The sequence below is a fragment of the Lygodium microphyllum genome, chromosome 18 (genome assembly GCF_053477565.2).
Source record: "Lygodium microphyllum isolate KBCC chromosome 18, Lygodium_microphyllum_v1.1.10, whole genome shotgun sequence".
Classification (NCBI taxonomy): domain Eukaryota; kingdom Viridiplantae; phylum Streptophyta; class Polypodiopsida; order Schizaeales; family Lygodiaceae; genus Lygodium; species Lygodium microphyllum.
The window spans coordinates 92,652,274-92,673,290 of NC_141152.1; positions in this window are offsets into that span (position 1 = coordinate 92,652,274).

Genomic DNA, 21,017 nt, shown 5'->3' on the forward strand with positions numbered 1-21,017 from the left:
CTTTAGAGGGAAGTGGTTCACATTTTTATCAGGCTTGATAACTTCATGTCCCCCACTCAAAATAAAAATACAAGTCTTTATTTATATTTTGCATAAGTGTATCAAAATGAATCTCCAAGAGCAAAAGCCCCACATTGTATCATCATCTTAGGAAAGACATGCATCTAGATTGCGTGGCATCATGGTCAGTTTCAGTTGCGTTGCTAGGGATTCATCTTAAAGATAACTATAAGTCGTGCATGTGAAATGCTAAAACTGCTCAAGGTCATTCAATAAAATGAACCCTATATACACAATGATATAGCTTAAATCGACTTATTTAGGGTTTAAAAGTAAGTGAGCCAAACTACTAGGAGGACCTTGAGACAAGTAAAACAATCATTGGTCTCTATCCTATATCTGGCCTCGATGAAGTCAAAACAACCTTAATGATATCACCCTTAACCATGACACAACTCAATGTTATTACCAAAAAAATTCGGGTGCCGTTTTCCAATATCAGAACCTTGGACTAAAGGCTAGCAAGCTAGGACAACTACCATCTGGTCGGATATAGATTTAATTGCATAATTGCTTGCTCCTATCACACAGGAGCGGGGTCAAAAAGAAGGTATTCTCTAACCCTCAAAGGGTATTGAAAATTTCCGCCAATGCAAGAATGACAAACGCTAAGCGCCAAGAGAGGTATCCCACGTGCGCAAATGTCCCAAGCACTCACTTGCATCATTGTTTGTACTTGTAAATTTCAAAACACTGCTTGTAAAAAGGATTGTGTGACCCCAAACTCATAAAATAAATGGGAATAATAAATTAGGTTGAACTTTTTGAGGGCACGCCAACCCACCCATAGCTGGCTGCCACCCTAAGGGGGTTCTAAATAGCCGTGATGTGAACATGGACCAAACCCGCCACGAGAGGTCTCATTGCAGGTTAGTTTGAATGTAGGAGGATGCTTAGATACTAGGGGGGCTGTGGCTATAAATTACGTGCCTTCGAGTCCTAATCAAGCAATCTGCGTGACTCGAGATAGATTCTCGAGGGCCCTTGTTACTAGTGCAAGGCGTAATCTTGCATGAAATAAAGTGCATCCTCACGGATTACGGATATTGTTCTTTTTGAACAAGACTTGTATCTTCGATAAAATGCTAATATTAAGTTTACTTCCAAGAAACCTGTTTGTATTTGTTTTCATGTCAGTGCTATAAGATTACGTGAAGGAACTTTGTTCCTTAAGAGGCTTAATTAAGGAAGCTACTTTTACATGTCACATATAAATGTCATAGGGATAATTAGATAACTAAAGTATGCGTATTGAGGGAAGCAAGTGGGCGGAACTCCCGACGGGTCTATCCTACAGCAAGGTGGTCCCAAAGAACTAGGAGGCCTTTGACAAGATCTTACTGTTGTTCGACCTTTCGGCAATGCGGGTACATATGCGAATTCATACCATTTTTGGGGACTAGAATGGGATTATGCCCATAGGCAGAGAGGTGGAGCGATGCATCCCTCTCATTTCTATTTCTCCTTGAACCAACTGGGGTATGGACTTGCTTCGGATTGGATAACTCCGCAAAAAGTAGAATGACCGGGAAACCTTGGCCACTAGGGGCTCAAGTTTCAGGTCTATCGTAGTGGGTTCAGCCGTGAATATTCCATTGTGAGGCCAACTCGAGAAACCCTAGGCGACAAACCCCATGGCATTCTGTGGGAGTGCTGGGCGGCAACGCTTAGATTCATTTCTCCATGGACTACCAAAACGTGCTTGGACAGCCAATAGATGGGCACGTCACAAAACTCACATGCTAAGTACATTATAGTTTCCAAGGATTATCTCACAAAGTGGGTAGAAGCACAAGCCACTAGAAAAAATGATGCTAGAACCACTGCTAAGTTCTTTTGGGAGAAGGTGATCTCACAATTCGGTTGCCCCCATCGAACTAGTTAGAGATCAAGGCACACGCTTTATTAATGAAGTGATTGCTCACCTCCTGTCGACATTTCTCATCATCCATAAAAAATCCTCACCCTAGTATTATTAAGTGAATTTCGAGGCTAAGTCTACTAATAAGATCTTAGTGAACGTCTTGACCAATGTATTATCTGCCTCACACAACAACCGGGACAACAAACTGATGGCAGCCTTATGAGACTATGAAACAGCCTATAAAATGGTAGTAGAACAAACTCCCTTCAAGTTAACCTAAGAGATTGAAGATATTCTACTTATAGAGTTATTTTTCTCAAGCTTAAGAGTAGCCATCCAAGAGAGATGGGACAGAATGGAGGCATGGAGGCAGAGTGCCTAATCAAGCTAGAATGCTTATCAGAGACTTGACTTCTAGCCACCCATGCGTTGATTTGCGAAAAGGCATGACACAAAAGCTGATTTGACAAGCACCTCAAGCAACGATAATTCTATCAGGGTGAGTTAGTGTTGTTGAACTTAGTAAAAGGCCATAAACAAAAGTGAACTTTAGGGAATTAGGGCCTTTCCAAGTTTGCACTATTAGTCGAACTGGCAATGTAGAGCTCAAGACCCTAGATGGAGGGGGCATAGACTTCTTCCATGCTAGCCACATAAAGAAGTACTACCCTCCCACACATCCACTGCACGAGCCTCCCATGCTAGATTCCCCTGTGAAGTTCCAAGTTGCCATAATAATATAGATTGATTAGGAGGATGAAGAAGTAGTAGCACCTACTTACCTGCGTATAACAGTCACTGGCCAACAATCTCATGCCGTCGATGCATTGATCGATGAGGGAGTTGATTTTAATAACTTAACTCATAATCATTGGACTCAAATGGACTTACCACAACTACAATCCACTAATGCCAAAACTTAGCCCATTGGGGGACCGATCGTTTACACTTTTAGGAAAGTGCAAAGTCGCAATCTCTATTGACTTTGGAAGCATATTCCTAAACTTTTATGTGTTATCGAATACAAAAGATGCTGGTCGTAAGGAATCGCTATTAGGATGCTCATTTAAAAAGCAAGCACATTGTAATTTTTGGTAGAGCAAACTCAAGAGGACTAAATGTAAAGGGGGACAACATCAATTCACACGGTGAACATAGGACTAGATGTGTACTTAAGAGTGTTCTAGTATGAGTGACCTAATCTATGATGTAAGACAATATGCCCATGTGTGTACAGGCTAGAATCTAGGTGTAACGTGTCCACCTGTTATCTTCAGGACACGTCTTAGCAGTCCATCAGAAAGGATGTCTAGAAAGCTCCGCCCGGCACTCCCATGGAATGTTATGGGGTTTGCGATCTAGGACTTTCCACGTCTACCACGTAGCGGAAGTATTCCGACTGTTCCCACATAGGACCGACCTGAATTAGGGTTTTCCCTATTAGTCATTTCTTAATGGCAACTAGTGTCGAACCCGAGCGAACTACTTTACGCAGAAATGCCAGGTTCAAAGCGGATTCACGCTACACTTGGTTCAAGGAGAATGGGAAACGAGAGGGATGCGAAGCTCAATCTCTCTGCCATAGGGCACAGTCCCATTCCATTCCCCTAAAATAGCGTAAATCGGGATCATATATATCTTCGACTCTAGGTCAGCGCCCTTTTTCTGTTCGTATCATTTGAAAGGATCTTCTCGCTATCCATCATGATTGAGGAAAAGTTCCCGGCCAACCGGGACCACCCATCCGTACGACCGACCTATGGCCACATCCTCTGCACTTTCCTCAAGTTGTTTTAGTTATTTAATTACCTAACACATTTAGTTGGACATGTATCAATCAGCTTCCTTAATCAACCCATTAGGCACTGGTTCCTTCACGTAATCATAGCACTTGACATAGAAAAATAATGTCAAACAAGTTCCTTTTCAATAGGTTATCATATTTATCTTTGAAATACATAAAGCCCAGCTCGTAGGCTTATCGAATAATCCGCCCAAAGGCTATCCAGCAATCCACAGGGATTACTAATCCAAGATTCCACCCATAGACTAGTATGTGGGCCTCGAGATCCAATCTCGAGTTACATTGGTCTCCTGTGCAGGGCCCGAAAGGCGAGGGATTTACGGCCAAAGCCCCCTTTGGCACCCAAGTATCCTCCTGCTCCAAGTAGCGCTCAACGGAGAGACCACTTGCGGCGGGTTCAGTTCACCTTCCTGGCGCGCTTAACAACCCCCTTGGTTAGGGTCAGGCAAGTAGTCGGGGGTAACTAAAGGTGCCTCTCCCTTCAGGCCTTCAACTTGAAGCATTAGATATCCATTTATCCTTTAATTCTTTGAGCAAACAAAGAAAAACAATGCTCTAAAAACTATTACAGGCACAATTGTTTTGGCCTTCTAACACACCATAACAGTCACAAAACATCATTCTGCCTGAATACACAACAATACTGAAAAAAAACTCCTTGAATAGATTTCTAGCCTTCATCTCCACATAATATTCAGGAAATACATTCAAATGCAAAGCAAACATCATGCTCAGCAACATAAAATTACTGATTGTTGAACACAACACTGTTTTCTTTCACCATAATCATAATTGATTGAATAACATTAACATTCAAGACGCGATAAGAAAATGATAGGATCAAACATCGGCACTCATTCCTGAGCGCTGCCCACAGTCATATTCCATTCATGATCAGAAAACTAACTACTCGAATACAACTGCCGGATGTTTTGGATCTGCGCCCTGACTTTCAAGCGGCACATCATATGAAGTATAAAGACTACTTTACATATGCTAACCCAAAAGACTACATGCATACTAATATCAATGTATTAAATAGTACTAAATAAACGTTAGAATCTGAGCCCCAAAACCTAGCACAGCCCGGTGGATGACTGGGCCAGTCATGGCACAAACCCACAAGCATGTAGATAGCTAACTGAACATATGAAGACTAGATATGATGAAGAACTTACTCAAAGAACACAATTATGCCTTGCTAGAGGCCTTGCACCCCTTGACAAGCCGCACTGAGCTATCGTGAGTAGAGCCCCTCTAGGATACTCATAATCCTCTTATGCAGTTGCATAATTGATTCTAAGAGTCAGTGAGATGTTCAAAATGTATCATGAACAAAACAAAACTACATCCAAAGTAACAACTAGTAAGATCTAGGAGTATAGGGAATGATATCCGTGCATGAAAACTTTTAACATGACACAACACCAACATCATGATGCTGAACTGGCTCATGATCTATAGCAAAAAAATCATGATGAAGTGTATGAACCACCTCCTGAATCAAAGAATCATGATCATCAGACTGAAAGTCTCTATGCTGCAACAAAGTAGCTACATGCTCTTCACTTGCTCTTTTTGCATCCACAGCCTTCTCCAATTTTGCAGTGACATCCATGTGTTTTTCCTCCAATTTGTGCACTTTTTATTTCAAATCGTCTCTCTCATGCATAACATCCTCATAATCTGCAGACACAAAAGCATTCTGAAGCATATGATAAGGCCGAGAAATCATGCCTTCAAACCTATCGGCAACCATTTGCCATGCAAGTTTAACATCATTCACCAATGCATTTCGAATATACTCAAAATCAGATTTCAATATCAGTGAAGCATCCACTTCAACCTCAACATTACTCAAGATCTGCTTCTCAACTTCTTTCAATGGTGGCTGATATCTTTCCAACAACATTTGATAATCAACTTGGAGTTGAACATGTTTCCCCATAAAAGACTGCATTTCCTCCAAGCATTGATCCTCAAGTTCACTAGTCCATTTTTCAAAAAGTGTAGTAGACATTTTATTTTTATCCAACAGTTGTTGCAGATGCATAATTTTACCATTAAGATCCAATTCCAATGCATCATACTCGGATTGCTTGTGCTGCACCTGCTGAGTCAAGTCCTCAATTGCCTTTTGCTTGGCAGCCAACTGAACCTGTATATTAGTAATCCGAATAGCAGTCCGGCCATTGCACTTATCAAAATCTTGGAAATATACCATGAGTTTCTACATAGCTCCAATAGCATCAGAAAGACTACCAAAGTGATCATCATGCATCCCAGAACCAGTTGAAACCGAAGTATGTTGGCTAAACCTTCAGCCACCTGGCTAAATACCAAAGTCATCACAAAGAGGATTCCAAGCATCAAAATTAGCATCTTGCTTCTTCTCCACTGATGTAGATCAACTCCTCAACCATATCTTCACAATTTTCTGCTTTTTCTTTGCGTAAAGACTACCATCTACTTTAAAAGCATCATTCCCATCATTTTGTTTACCAACATGAAGTACATCTTTAACACCTACATCCTTATGATCCCCCTTAACAAATTCAAAAGCAATCTGCTTAGCATATGCCTCATCATATCCAATCTGCTTCAAATTACTATAAATAGCCTATTTTGCAGCATCACCATCAAACATATCATGAGCATCACTAACATTTTTAATCTCCTAAGAAACATCAACTTTATGATCAACTTCCACTGCATCTTCAGCCAAAGAAGCAATGTTCATTTTCAGCAAATACTCAGCTGTAAGCTCGGGATACAAAACCCGTGCATGCTCATACAAACCTGTAAGAAAACAACCCATTCGAGATTTTTGAAAAATCTTCTTAGTTTTGGATATCTTGATTTTAGCCTTGAGCCTATCAAACATAAGGCCTGTCCAATTTGGCATCCCCAAATGCTCTGCATAATAAAGAATGCCATAAGTATCACAAGCAATACTATCGGTCTTGATAAACATCATAAAACGCTCCATAAACCACTGCAACTGTAATTTCTTGACACCATCAATGCGCTTCAGGACATAAACATTCCGAGGTCCAGCGGTTCACCAAAAACATATTGCATATGATCTTTGGTACACCGATATGCAATCGGATTATCATTCATAGGAAGAGCAAACACTTCACTGACAATGGCAGGAGTTAACTCAAGACGACCTGCAATTTTACAATTTGAGTGCCGCAAAATATCCATCTGGATTGAAGCATGCACATTCGATGCCCAGCGATCCCAAGGCAAATGGGCATAATCATACAACCCGATTTTTATTAACCATAATTGGTGAACCTCAGCCTCAACATTCAAATACAAGTTGGAGTCCACGAAGGGAGTACCAACAGCACTAGGGTTGGAAAGAGCTGAAGCATTCAATGGCATTACCTCTTCATCTCCCTGCTGCATCGGTTTGTCATCATCGCTAGGCACATAAATCTTATCATCGTCATCCTCGTGATGGCTACACTTGGTCAGAGAAAGTTTCCGAGCTCAAGAGCGATGCGTATGCATCATGGCGGTGAGAGTTGCAGGCCGAAAATCAGTCAGGAGTGGAAAAGGGGAGAAATCCTCAAAAGAAAACATGCCCTTTTCCATTTGCATGCCAAAGTCCAAGTCCTCTCTCAGTCCACCCTGGTTTGTGTTAAGTGTCACTTCAACATCATGAGATTTAAACCATTCACACATGTAGCTACCAATAACTGATTCTTTTGTCCCATTTTGAATGATAACAGGATCATTGGAATAATAAGGTACCCTTCCCTTGCAAGTTGTAAAACCTTCCCTTGCAAGTCCTGCAACAAAAAGGTATCCTGATCCATGTCTCTGAAAATGACAAAGGGACCTACATACCTGAGCTTTAACTTACCAGGAAACTTGCCAAGGCGAGAGTTATACACTACAACCCAATCTCCCTCCTGAAAATTTTTCTTCTTGACATGTCTATTAACCCACGCTTGTCTCCTCTGTTGTGTAACTCTAGTAATATAAGATGCTAATATTCAATCCTCTTCCAGTTTCAGAAGTTGCTCTAATCGATGCTGCACTGATTCTTCTGGATCCATCTTGCTCAAAACAGCAACTCTCAGACTTGGAACTACAAATTCCATAGGAACAACTGCTTCCAAGCCATAAACCAGCCTAAAAGGTGTAAGTCCGGTTGCAACTTTATATGCTATCCTGAAAGCCCACAATGCTGAATCAAGTTTAATATCCCAATCTTCCCGATTGTCTTCAACAATTTTCTTCAAAATACAAAGCAAAATCTTGTTGGAACACTCAGCTTGACCATTAGCTTGAGGATGATAAGGAGTAGACTTTTTGTGGAGAATCATATGCCTGATAGTCAGTTCTCTGATCACTTGATTTAGGAAATGCTTCCCCCAATCACTAATCAACTCAATAGGACAGCCAAATCTGGTCATAACATTAGAGTACAAAAACTTTGCCACACTTGATACCTTATTATCCTTTAATGCCTGAGCTTCAACCCACTTAGTAGCATAATCAATGCAAACTAAAATGTATCTGTTACCTGTCCTTTTTTCAGTTGGTTTAATGGGACCAACAAAGTCAATCCCCCACTTTTGAAATGGCTCAAGTGGCAACACAGGATGATCTTGCATCCTATCCCTATCAAGTGGTTGACCTTCCTTGAGACACTGCAAACATTCTTTGGCATACTGATGAGCATCTTTCAACACAGTAGGCCACCATAACCCTACTTGTAGTATTTTCCTACTTGTAATCTCTCCAGAGAAATGACCTCCTGATAGTCCGGCATGAGCTTCATGTGACACTGCTGGTTGCTCAAACTCAAGAACACACCTTCTTAAGATATTATCAACTCTCCTCCTGTGCAATGTATTCATAATAACCTGAAACATTCTGCTCTTTAGTGCCAACCTCCTCCTGTGTTTTGCTGAAAGGTGTGTAGGCATAATGCCTTACTTCAGAAAATGCAGCATCTGATCATAATATGAATCAAGATCAAGAACCTGAACCTCAAAAAGTTCAGCATCAGGTAACTGATCAGAAACTCCAACTTCAAAATCATCATTTTCCAATCGACTTAAATAATCAGCTATAGCATGCTCTTTCCCAGGAGTATGAACAATTTTGAAATCAAACTCCTGTAACAGCAACATCCATCTTGCTAATCTACCTGTCAATTGAGACTTATTTACCAAAAAGAAGAGTGCTTGATGGTCAACATGAAAGATGACTTGGTTGCCCAGCAAATAATGTCTGAATTTTTGCATTGAAAAAACCATTCCAAGTGCTTCTCTTTCAGCTACCGAATAGTTCTTTTCAGCAGTACTTAATCTTCTGCTTGCATAATAAATTGGTCTGTACCAACCAGATACTTTATCCTGCATTAGAATAGCTCCCATAGCCAAATCAGATGCATCAACAAAAATATGGAAAGGTAAATTCCATGTTGGAGGTTGCAAGATTGGAGCCACCACCAACATTTTCTTAAGAATACTGAAGGCTCTCTCCTGATCCTCCCTCCAAACAAACTGCATCCCTTTCCTAGTGAGAGTTGTAAGAGGAGAACAAATATGTGATAAGTACCTTAAATACATGTTGTGCCACTTAACTTGGCCCACAAACCTCATGACTTCCTGCACATTACTTGGAGCTTTAGCTTTCTGAACAGCTGCAATCTTTCTAGGATCAATACTCATGCCTTCTTCGGACAAGATATGACCCAACAACACACCCCTTTTAGCTGCAAAGACTGACTTGAAAGGATTTAATGACATACCAAACATTCTGCATCTCTGAAAGCATAAACTAAGGTGTTTGAGATGCTCTCTCCTGCTACCAAATACACAAAAATCATCAATAAAGACCCTCATAAAAGTTGTTAGATAAGGCTCAAATGTCTTATGAGCAGCTCCCTGAAACTCAAGCGGTCCATTTTTCAACCCAAAGTTCATAACTGTACTAACATAAGCTCCCCACTTTGTGATGAAAGCTGTCTTATCCATGTCTTCCGGATGCATCTTGATTTAATTGTATCTTGAAAACCCATCCAGAACACTATATATCTCATGACCTGCCACATCATCTAAGAGAGAATCAGTAAAAGAAAGCAGAAAAGGATCAGTAATAGTAGTTGCATTTAATTTCCTATAATCAACACAAACTCTGATCTTTCCATTCTTCTTTGGCACCACAACAATAGGAGATAACCAAGTAACCTCATTGACTGGTTTGATGAACCCAACTCTCAGAAGCTTGTCAGTTTCTTCCTTGACCTGTTTGGCATAATTAGGATTCATTCTATACCTCATTTGAACAATGGGCTTAGCATCTTTCTTCAAATTTATCCTATGCTGACACACAGCTGGGTCAAATCCTTTCATATCTGTGTAATCCCAAGCAAAGATATCTCAAAACTCTCTACACAACTAAATTAGATCCTGCTTGAAATTGTCCTCCAGAAAAATACTAACCTTGATAGGTTTAAGCTCTCTTTCAATATTCAAGTCAAGCTCTTGAACCTCATCTTCAACAACTCTTGCAGATCTTCTCATTGTATGCTCATACCTTAATTCAGCCTACACAATAGCTTTCTACCCCTCTTCATCCAATACACCTAAATTGTCCATGAAACTGTCCATACCAGCTTGCTATTTTTCATGTCCTTCTTGCTGCTAAACTTTAGGATAAACAATGCCTTGATCCTGAATTAATTTATCCTGCTCATCCCCTGACCTGTCCTGAAATTCAGGATGCTCCGGACCTTCAGGAAGACCTTCTGCTTGATGTCCAGACTGATTTTGACCTGCAATTTCAATAGGTTGATGCTCCAAAAGAACATTTCCAGCTACATGAGGCTATTCCTGATACCCTTGTATAATGCCATCAACATCTATCTCAAAAACTGGAATCACAGAAGGATTTGCCTGGAGAAATAATTCCTCCTCATCATCTTCTACTTCATCTGCAAGGTTAATAGTCTGAGCCACCATAGGTCTAGCTAAACTTTTCAAGACAACCTTATTAACTGTAGATAACTTGATTTCCTTAAGTCCTCTTAGAATACAAACATAATCATTTCCCCAATCCTGCTTGAGTTTAGCCAATCTAAACCACGGTCTCCCCAAAAGCATTGCATAAGAGTCTCCAATTTCTGACATTCTCAGCACAACAAAGCTCACCTTGAACTTTAGACCAGCCACTAAAATTTGTTGATTCATTAAGATACCCAAAGGCTGTAACCTCCTTTAATCTGCCATCCGGACCTAAAATGGGGCTGGTAAAAGCTCCTCCTACTTAGTTGCCAAATATGTATGTTTAGGAAGTATATTAACTTCTGAACCTCCATCCAACAAGACATCATCATGTTTTCTTCCTGCATACTCAACTTGAATAGTAGGTACTTGGTAATCCACAACCTCCTGCTGAGTTGGTATGACTGCCTTACAATCAGGAATTGCTTGTTCTTGATCCATTGTACCTTGAAGAGCTTCCTACTGCTTCTGCCTAATCTTCAGGAGTAACTTCTCTTTAAACCCTGGTATCAAATCCAAAACTTGCTCCAAAGTCAACTGTAGGGAACACTTATCCAAAGCTTGAAACAACTCCTTTGAACCTCCTTGCTGTAATTTTTTAACATTTCTACTATCAGGAAACTATTCCTGATGATCAAGAACCTGATCCTGCTGTTCAAGAAGTTGGTCTTGCAGTTCAAGAAGTTGGTCCTGTAGTTTAGGAAGTTGTATGCTTGAAGTCCCCACATCCCCAACTTGATCAAATTCAACTTCTTTAGCAAGTTTTTGCAACTTTCTAACTTGTTTGGTTGCCTTTTTTCTTGTCTTTTCTTGTTCCTGCGAATCAAGCTTCTTGCCAGCTTGGCTTCTAGTGACCGCTAAAACCATTGGTTCATCCTGACATTCCTCTACTTCAATACAATTAGAAAAATCACAATTAACATGCATACTTACAGCATTAGTGTTACCTAAGACCTCTTTTGCCTCTTCTTGAACCTTTTCCTGGTAAATTTCCTGACACCAGCGAGTAGTTCTTGTACCTTCAGGAGTTTGCCTATTCTCATCTTGATAAGGTAACTCTATAAGGACTGCTGCAACTAGGGCAGGTGGATGTTGTTGATGAGATGCTCCTGCAGGTCTTTCATCATTGCGGGACCTTGCTACCGGCATTCCTCTCTCAGTCCTATGCCTTGCCCAAAGCTCACAGTTTGGTCCAACAAAGTGTCCTTGACCTCCACAATAATGGCATGCTCCCGTTTGTGTAGTTTGCTGTTGTGCCTAAAAATTTCCCCAAGGCTGTCTAGCTTGCATTCTTCTAGGTCCTCTGAAGGGTCTCTGTGGTATAGTGTCAGGAATAATTTGATTCACTGCAGGTAGTTGAATAGGTCTCGGTCTTGCTTGCATCATTGGCATCTACTGTGCCATCCTAACATTAGGATTATACGAGCAAGCCTTAGTTTCATGGCTCTTTCTCTAGCATATCTCACAATGCTTTTCCTTCTTCTTATTTTCAGAAATACCCCAATCCTTTAGCTTCTGTTTTAACATTTTATCTAACTTGCTATCCACTGACTTCTTCCTATCTTTTTCCTTTGCTTTCTTCTTTTTGGTCGTGCTGATCTTGATTTCTTCTTCTTCTTCTTCTTCCTCCTGCTAAAATTATCTTCATCAGAGTCAATCGAATCATCATCAGAATCTGAGCTATAATCGCTACCCTCATCTTCACTCTTTGTATTAGAATCTGATCCTGAATCTGCCTCAGAATCTGAATCTGAAGAGTCCTCATCTTTACTGTTCTTATACCTAGAGGTACCAAGTCTTTTTTCCACTCTCATATAGCTGCCCTAATCATTGTATCCAATGTATCATTCTGGCCCATCTCAACATTGGCAATGGGGTTCCAAATCTTACCTCTCAAACCCTTCATAAAGTAGGTAATCTGCATTTCAACTGAAGGTGTATCATCAGCATGCAGCCTGTTTAGCAAATTCCTAAACTTCTGAGCATAATCCTCCACCAACATAGCCTTTTGCTTGATTTTCTTAATCTTCCTAAGAATGTCTCCCGGAGTTTTATCTTTACGGAACCTACCCAAAAATGTTGTTTTTAAGGCATCATATGAATTAAAGGCTGCCATACCAAAACTGGCAAACTAGCCCATATCTTTTCCCTAAAAGGTGGCAGCAAACTGTTGCATTTTAACTTGATCCCCGTACATTTGATTGAACCCACTGGCTATCCACCTGGTCTCAAATTGTGCCACATAGCAATCAGGGTCCTCTTTCTTCTTGCCTGAAAATTTGGATACACGAACCTTTGGATTAACCAACTGATTTGGATTCATTTCCGGTCTCTTCTTGGGCTTCCTTGGAGGTGGTAATGGGTTAAAATTCAAAACCTTCTGAGGTGGAATTCTAGCACCTCTTAACAAAAATGTTCTTCCAAGCACTACATGTTGTAACCTCTCAAATGCTTCTCTAGGAGGAGTATCCTACTGGTCAAGAGGTAATATGCCCTCATCATCTGACAAATTTGGAGATTCTGATGAAGTGGCAGAAGAATGATAAACTATTGAGGTACCTGCAGAGGCACCCCCTTCCAAAGAAGTTTGACCCACATCAATAAACTGCTCCTCATCTAGATTGAACAAACCCTCTGTTCCACCTCTATCATCCAGCCCTACAACTTGTTGTTGTTGTCTTGCCAAAACCTCCCTAATTTTTTGGGACTTGCTTCTGGTAAGAATAGGATTGGATAGATAAGGGTAATTGTCTAACATAAAGACTTCCCATAAAAGGCACCTTACCCAATCCCAATGCCATCAACATTTCTGTCGCCTGAATCTCCTAGAACTTGATTCCAGATCTTCACCTGAATCAAGAAATCATGTTCCTGAACCTGGCAAGGATTTCCAAAGTGTTTTGGCCTTCTAACACACCATAACAGTCACGAAACATCATTCTGCCTGAATACACAACAGTACTGAAAAGAAACTCCTTGAATAGATTTCTAGCCTTCATCTCCACATAATATTCAAGAAATACATTCAAATGCAGAGCAAACATCATGCTCAGCAACATAAAATTACTGATCGTTGAACACAACACTATTTTCGTTCACCATAATCATCATTGATTGAATAACATGAACATTCAAGACGCGATAAGAAAATGATAGGATCAAACATCAGCAGTCATTCCTGAGCACTGCCCACAGTCATATTCCATTCATGATCAGAAAACTAACTACTTGAATACAACTACCTAACGTTTTGGACCTGTGCCTTGACTTTCAGGCGACACATCATATGAAGTATAAAGACTGCTTTACATATGCTGACCCAAAAGACTACATGCATACTAATACTAATGTATGAAATAGTACTAAATAAATAGTACTAAATATGTGATAAGTACCTTAAATACATGTTGTGCCACTTAACTTGGCCCACAAACCTCATGACTTCCTGCACATTACTTGGAGCTTTAGCTTTCTGAACAGCTGCAATCTTTCTAGGATCAATACTCATGCCTTCTTCGGACAAGATATGACCCAACAACACACCCCTTTTAGCTGCAAAGACTGACTTGAAAGGATTTAATGACATACCAAACATTCTGCATCTCTGAAAGCATAAACTAAGGTGTTTGAGATGCTCTCTCCTGCTACCAAATACACAAAAATCATCAATAAAGACCCTCATAAAAGTTGTTAGATAAGGCTCAAATGTCTTATGAGCAGCTCCCTGAAACTCAAGCGGTCCATTTTTCAACCCAAAGTTCATAACTGTACTAACATAAGCTCCCCACTTTGTGATGAAAGCTGTCTTATCCATGTCTTCCGGATGCATCTTGATTTAATTGTATCTTGAAAACCCATCCAGAACACTATATATCTCATGACCTGCCACATCATCTAAGAGAGAATCAGTAAAAGAAAGCAGAAAAGGATCAGTAATAGTAGTTGCATTTAATTTCCTATAATCAACACAAACTCTGATCTTTCCATTCTTCTTTGGCACCACAACAATAGGAGATAACCAAGTAACCTCATTGACTGGTTTGATGAACCCAACTCTCAGAAGCTTGTCAGTTTCTTCCTTGACCTGTTTGGCATAATTAGGATTCATTCTATACCTCATTTGAACAATGGGCTTAGCATCTTTCTTCAAATTTATCCTATGCTGACACACAGCTGGGTCAAATCCTTTCATATCTGTGTAATCCCAAGCAAAGATATCTCAAAACTCTCTACACAACTAAATTAGATCCTGCTTGAAATTGTCCTCCAGAAAAATACTAACCTTGATAGGTTTAAGCTCTCTTTCAATATTCAAGTCAAGCTCTTGAACCTCATCTTCAACAACTCTTGCAGATCTTCTCATTGTATGCTCATACCTTAATTCAGCCTACACAATAGCTTTCTACCCCTCTTCATCCAATACACCTAAATTGTCCATGAAACTGTCCATACCAGCTTGCTATTTTTCATGTCCTTCTTGCTGCTAAACTTTAGGATAAACAATGCCTTGATCCTGAATTAATTTATCCTGCTCATCCCCTGACCTGTCCTGAAATTCAGGATGCTCCGCACCTTCAGGAAGACCTTCTGCTTGATGTCCAGACTGATTTTGACCTGCAATTTCAATAGGTTGATGCTCCAAAAGAACATTTCCAGCTACATGAGGCTATTCCTGATACCCTTGTATAATGCCATCAACATCTATCTCAAAAACTGGAATCACAGAAGGATTTGCCTGGAGAAATAATTCCTCCTCATCATCTTCTACTTCATCTGCAAGGTTAATAGTCTGAGCCACCATAGGTCTAGCTAAACTTTTCAAGACAACCTTATTAACTGTAGATAACTTGATTTCCTTAAGTCCTCTTAGAATACAAACATAATCATTTCCCCAATCCTGCTTGAGTTTAGCCAATCTAAACCACGGTCTCCCCAAAAGCATTGCATAAGAGTCTCCAATTTCTGACATTCTCAGCACAACAAAGCTCACCTTGAACTTTAGACCAGCCACTAAAATTTGTTGATTCATTAAGATACCCAAAGGCTGTAACCTCCTTTAATCTGCCATCCGGACCTAAAATGGGGCTGGTAAAAGCTCCTCCTACTTAGTTGCCAAATATGTATGTTTAGGAAGTATATTAACTTCTGAACCTCCATCCAACAAGACATCATCATGTTTTCTTCCTGCATACTCAACTTGAATAGTAGGTACTTGGTAATCCACAACCTCCTGCTGAGTTGGTATGACTGCCTTACAATCAGGAATTGCTTGTTCTTGATCCATTGTACCTTGAAGAGCTTCCTACTGCTTCTGCCTAATCTTCAGGAGTAACTTCTCTTTAAACCCTGGTATCAAATCCAAAACTTGCTCCAAAGTCAACTGTAGGGAACACTTATCCAAAGCTTGAAACAACTCCTTTGAACCTCCTTGCTGTAATTTTTTAACATTTCTACTATCAGGAAACTATTCCTGATGATCAAGAACCTGATCCTGCTGTTCAAGAAGTTGGTCTTGCAGTTCAAGAAGTTGGTCCTGTAGTTTAGGAAGTTGTATGCTTGAAGTCCCCACATCCCCAACTTGATCAAATTCAACTTCTTTAGCAAGTTTTTGCAACTTTCTAACTTGTTTGGTTGCCTTTTTTCTTGTCTTTTCTTGTTCCTGCGAATCAAGCTTCTTGCCAGCTTGGCTTCTAGTGACCGCTAAAACCATTGGTTCATCCTGACATTCCTCTACTTCAATACAATTAGAAAAATCACAATTAACATGCATACTTACAGCATTAGTGTTACCTAAGACCTCTTTTGCCTCTTCTTGAACCTTTTCCTGGTAAATTTCCTGACACCAGCGAGTAGTTCTTGTACCTTCAGGAGTTTGCCTATTCTCATCTTGATAAGGTAACTCTATAAGGACTGCTGCAACTAGGGCAGGTGGATGTTGTTGATGAGATGCTCCTGCAGGTCTTTCATCATTGCGGGACCTTGCTACCGGCATTCCTCTCTCAGTCCTATGCCTTGCCCAAAGCTCACAGTTTGGTCCAACAAAGTGTCCTTGACCTCCACAATAATGGCATGCTCCCGTTTGTGTAGTTTGCTGTTGTGCCTAAAAATTTCCCCAAGGCTGTCTAGCTTGCATTCTTCTAGGTCCTCTGAAGGGTCTCTGTGGTATAGTGTCAGGAATAATTTGATTCACTGCAGGTAGTTGAATAGGTCTCGGTCTTGCTTGCATCATTGGCATCTACTGTGCCATCCTAACATTAGGATTATACGAGCAAGCCTTAGTTTCATGGCTCTTTCTCTAGCATATCTCACAATGCTTTTCCTTCTTCTTATTTTCAGAAATACCCCAATCCTTTAGCTTCTGTTTTAACATTTTATCTAACTTGCTATCCACTGACTTCTTCCTATCTTTTTCCTTTGCTTTCTTCTTTTTGGTCGTGCTGATCTTGATTTCTTCTTCTTCTTCTTCTTCCTCCTGCTAAAATTATCTTCATCAGAGTCAATCGAATCATCATCAGAATCTGAGCTATAATCGCTACCCTCATCTTCACTCTTTGTATTAGAATCTGATCCTGAATCTGCCTCAGAATCTGAATCTGAAGAGTCCTCATCTTTACTGTTCTTATACCTAGAGGTACCAAGTCTTTTTTCCACTCTCATATAGCTGCCCTAATCATTGTATCCAATGTATCATTCTGGCCCATCTCAACATTGGCAATGGGGTTCCAAATCTTACCTCTCAAACCCTTCATAAAGTAGGTAATCTGCATTTCAACTGAAGGTGTATCATCAGCATGCAGCCTGTTTAGCAAATTCCTAAACTTCTGAGCATAATCCTCCACCAACATAGCCTTTTGCTTGATTTTCTTAATCTTCCTAAGAATGTCTCCCGGAGTTTTATCTTTACGGAACCTACCCAAAAATGTTGTTTTTAAGGCATCATATGAATTAAAGGCTGCCATACCAAAACTGGCAAACTAGCCCATATCTTTTCCCTAAAAGGTGGCAGCAAACTGTTGCATTTTAACTTGATCCCCGTACATTTGATTGAACCCACTGGCTATCCACCTGGTCTCAAATTGTGCCACATAGCAATCAGGGTCCTCTTTCTTCTTGCCTGAAAATTTGGATACACGAACCTTTGGATTAACCAACTGATTTGGATTCATTTCCGGTCTCTTCTTGGGCTTCCTTGGAGGTGGTAATGGGTTAAAATTCAAAACCTTCTGAGGTGGAATTCTAGCACCTCTTAACAAAAATGTTCTTCCAAGCACTACATGTTGTAACCTCTCAAATGCTTCTCTAGGAGGAGTATCCTACTGGTCAAGAGGTAATATGCCCTCATCATCTGACAAATTTGGAGATTCTGATGAAGTGGCAGAAGAATGATAAACTATTGAGGTACCTGCAGAGGCACCCCCTTCCAAAGAAGTTTGACCCACATCAATAAACTGCTCCTCATCTAGATTGAACAAACCCTCTGTTCCACCTCTATCATCCAGCCCTACAACTTGTTGTTGTTGTCTTGCCAAAACCTCCCTAATTTTTTGGGACTTGCTTCTGGTAAGAATAGGATTGGATAGATAAGGGTAATTGTCTAACATAAAGACTTCCCATAAAAGGCACCTTACCCAATCCCAATGCCATCAACATTTCTGTCGCCTGAATCTCCTAGAACTTGATTCCAGATCTTCACCTGAATCAAGAAATCATGTTCCTGAACCTGGCAAGGATTTCCAAAGTGTTTTGGCCTTCTAACACACCATAACAGTCACGAAACATCATTCTGCCTGAATACACAACAGTACTGAAAAGAAACTCCTTGAATAGATTTCTAGCCTTCATCTCCACATAATATTCAAGAAATACATTCAAATGCAGAGCAAACATCATGCTCAGCAACATAAAATTACTGATCGTTGAACACAACACTATTTTCGTTCACCATAATCATCATTGATTGAATAACATGGAAGAGAATAACATGAACATTCAAGACGCGATAAGAAAATGATAGGATCAAACATCAGCAGTCATTCCTGAGCACTGCCCACAGTCATATTCCATTCATGATCAGAAAACTAACTACTTGAATACAACTACCTAACGTTTTGGACCTGTGCCTTGACTTTCAGGCGACACATCATATGAAGTATAAAGACTGCTTTACATATGCTGACCCAAAAGACTACATGCATACTAATACTAATGTATGAAATAGTACTAAATAAATAGTACTAAATATGTGATAAGTACCTTAAATACATGTTGTGCCACTTAACTTGGCCCACAAACCTCATGACTTCCTGCACATTACTTGGAGCTTTAGCTTTCTGAACAGCTGCAATCTTTCTAGGATCAATACTCATGCCTTCTTCGGACAAGATATGACCCAACAACACACCCCTTTTAGCTGCAAAGACTGACTTGAAAGGATTTAATGACATACCAAACATTCTGCATCTCTGAAAGCATAAACTAAGGTGTTTGAGATGCTCTCTCCTGCTACCAAATACACAAAAATCATCAATAAAGACCCTCATAAAAGTTGTTAGATAAGGCTCAAATGTCTTATGAGCAGCTCCCTGAAACTCAAGCGGTCCATTTTTCAACCCAAAGTTCATAACTGTACTAACATAAGCTCCCCACTTTGTGATGAAAGCTGTCTTATCCATGTCTTCCGGATGCATCTTGATTTAATTGTATCTTGAAAACCCATCCAGAACACTATATATCTCATGACCTGCCACATCATCTAAGAGAGAATCAGTAAAAGAAAGCAGAAAAGGATCAGTAATAGTAGTTGCATTTAATTTCCTATAATCAACACAAACTCTGATCTTTCCATTCTTCTTTGGCACCACAACAATAGGAGATAACCAAGTAACCTCATTGACTGGTTTGATGAACCCAACTCTCAGAAGCTTGTCAGTTTCTTCCTTGACCTGTTTGGCATAATTAGGATTCATTCTATACCTCATTTGAACAATGGGCTTAGCATCTTTCTTCAAATTTATCCTATGCTGACACACAGCTGGGTCAAATCCTTTCATATCTGTGTAATCCCAAGCAAAGATATCTCAAAACTCTCTACACAACTAAATTAGATCCTGCTTGAAATTGTCCTCCAGAAAAATACTAACCTTGATAGGTTTAAGCTCTCTTTCAATATTCAAGTCAAGCTCTTGAACCTCATCTTCAACAACTCTTGCAGATCTTCTCATTGTATGCTCATACCTTAATTCAGCCTACACAATAGCTTTCTACCCCTCTTCATCCAATACACCTAAATTGTCCATGAAACTGTCCATACCAGCTTGCTATTTTTCATGTCCTTCTTGCTGCTAAACTTTAGGATAAACAATGCCTTGATCCTGAATTAATTTATCCTGCTCATCCCCTGACCTGTCCTGAAATTCAGGATGCTCCGCACCTTCAGGAAGACCTTCTGCTTGATGTCCAGACTGATTTTGACCTGCAATTTCAATAGGTTGATGCTCCAAAAGAACATTTCCAGCTACATGAGGCTATTCCTGATACCCTTGTATAATGCCATCAACATCTATCTCAAAAACTGGAATCACAGAAGGATTTGCCTGGAGAAATAATTCCTCCTCATCATCTTCTACTTCATCTGCAAGGTTAATAGTCTGAGCCACCATAGGTCTAGCTAAACTTTTCAAGACAACCTTATTAACTGTAGATAACTTGATTTCCTTAAGTCCTCTTAGAATACAAACATAATCATTTCCCCAATCCTGCTTGAGTTTAGCCAATCTAAACCACGGTCTCCCCAAAAGCATTGCATAAGAGTCTCCAATTTCTGACATTCTCAGCACAACAAAGCTCACCTTGAACTTTAGACCAGCCACTAAAATTTGTTGATTCATTAAGATACCCAAAGGCTGTAACCTCCTTTAATCTGCCATCCGGACCTAAAATGGGGCTGGTAAAAGCTCCTCCTACTTAGTTGCCAAATATGTATGTTTAGGAAGTATATTAACTTCTGAACCTCCATCCAACAAGACATCATCATGTTTTCTTCCTGCATACTCAACTTGAATAGTAGGTACTTGGTAATCCACAACCTCCTGCTGAGTTGGTATGACTGCCTTACAATCAGGAATTGCTTGTTCTTGATCCATTGTACCTTGAAGAGCTTCCTACTGCTTCTGCCTAATCTTCAGGAGTAACTTCTCTTTAAACCCTGGTATCAAATCCAAAACTTGCTCCAAAGTCAACTGTAGGGAACACTTAT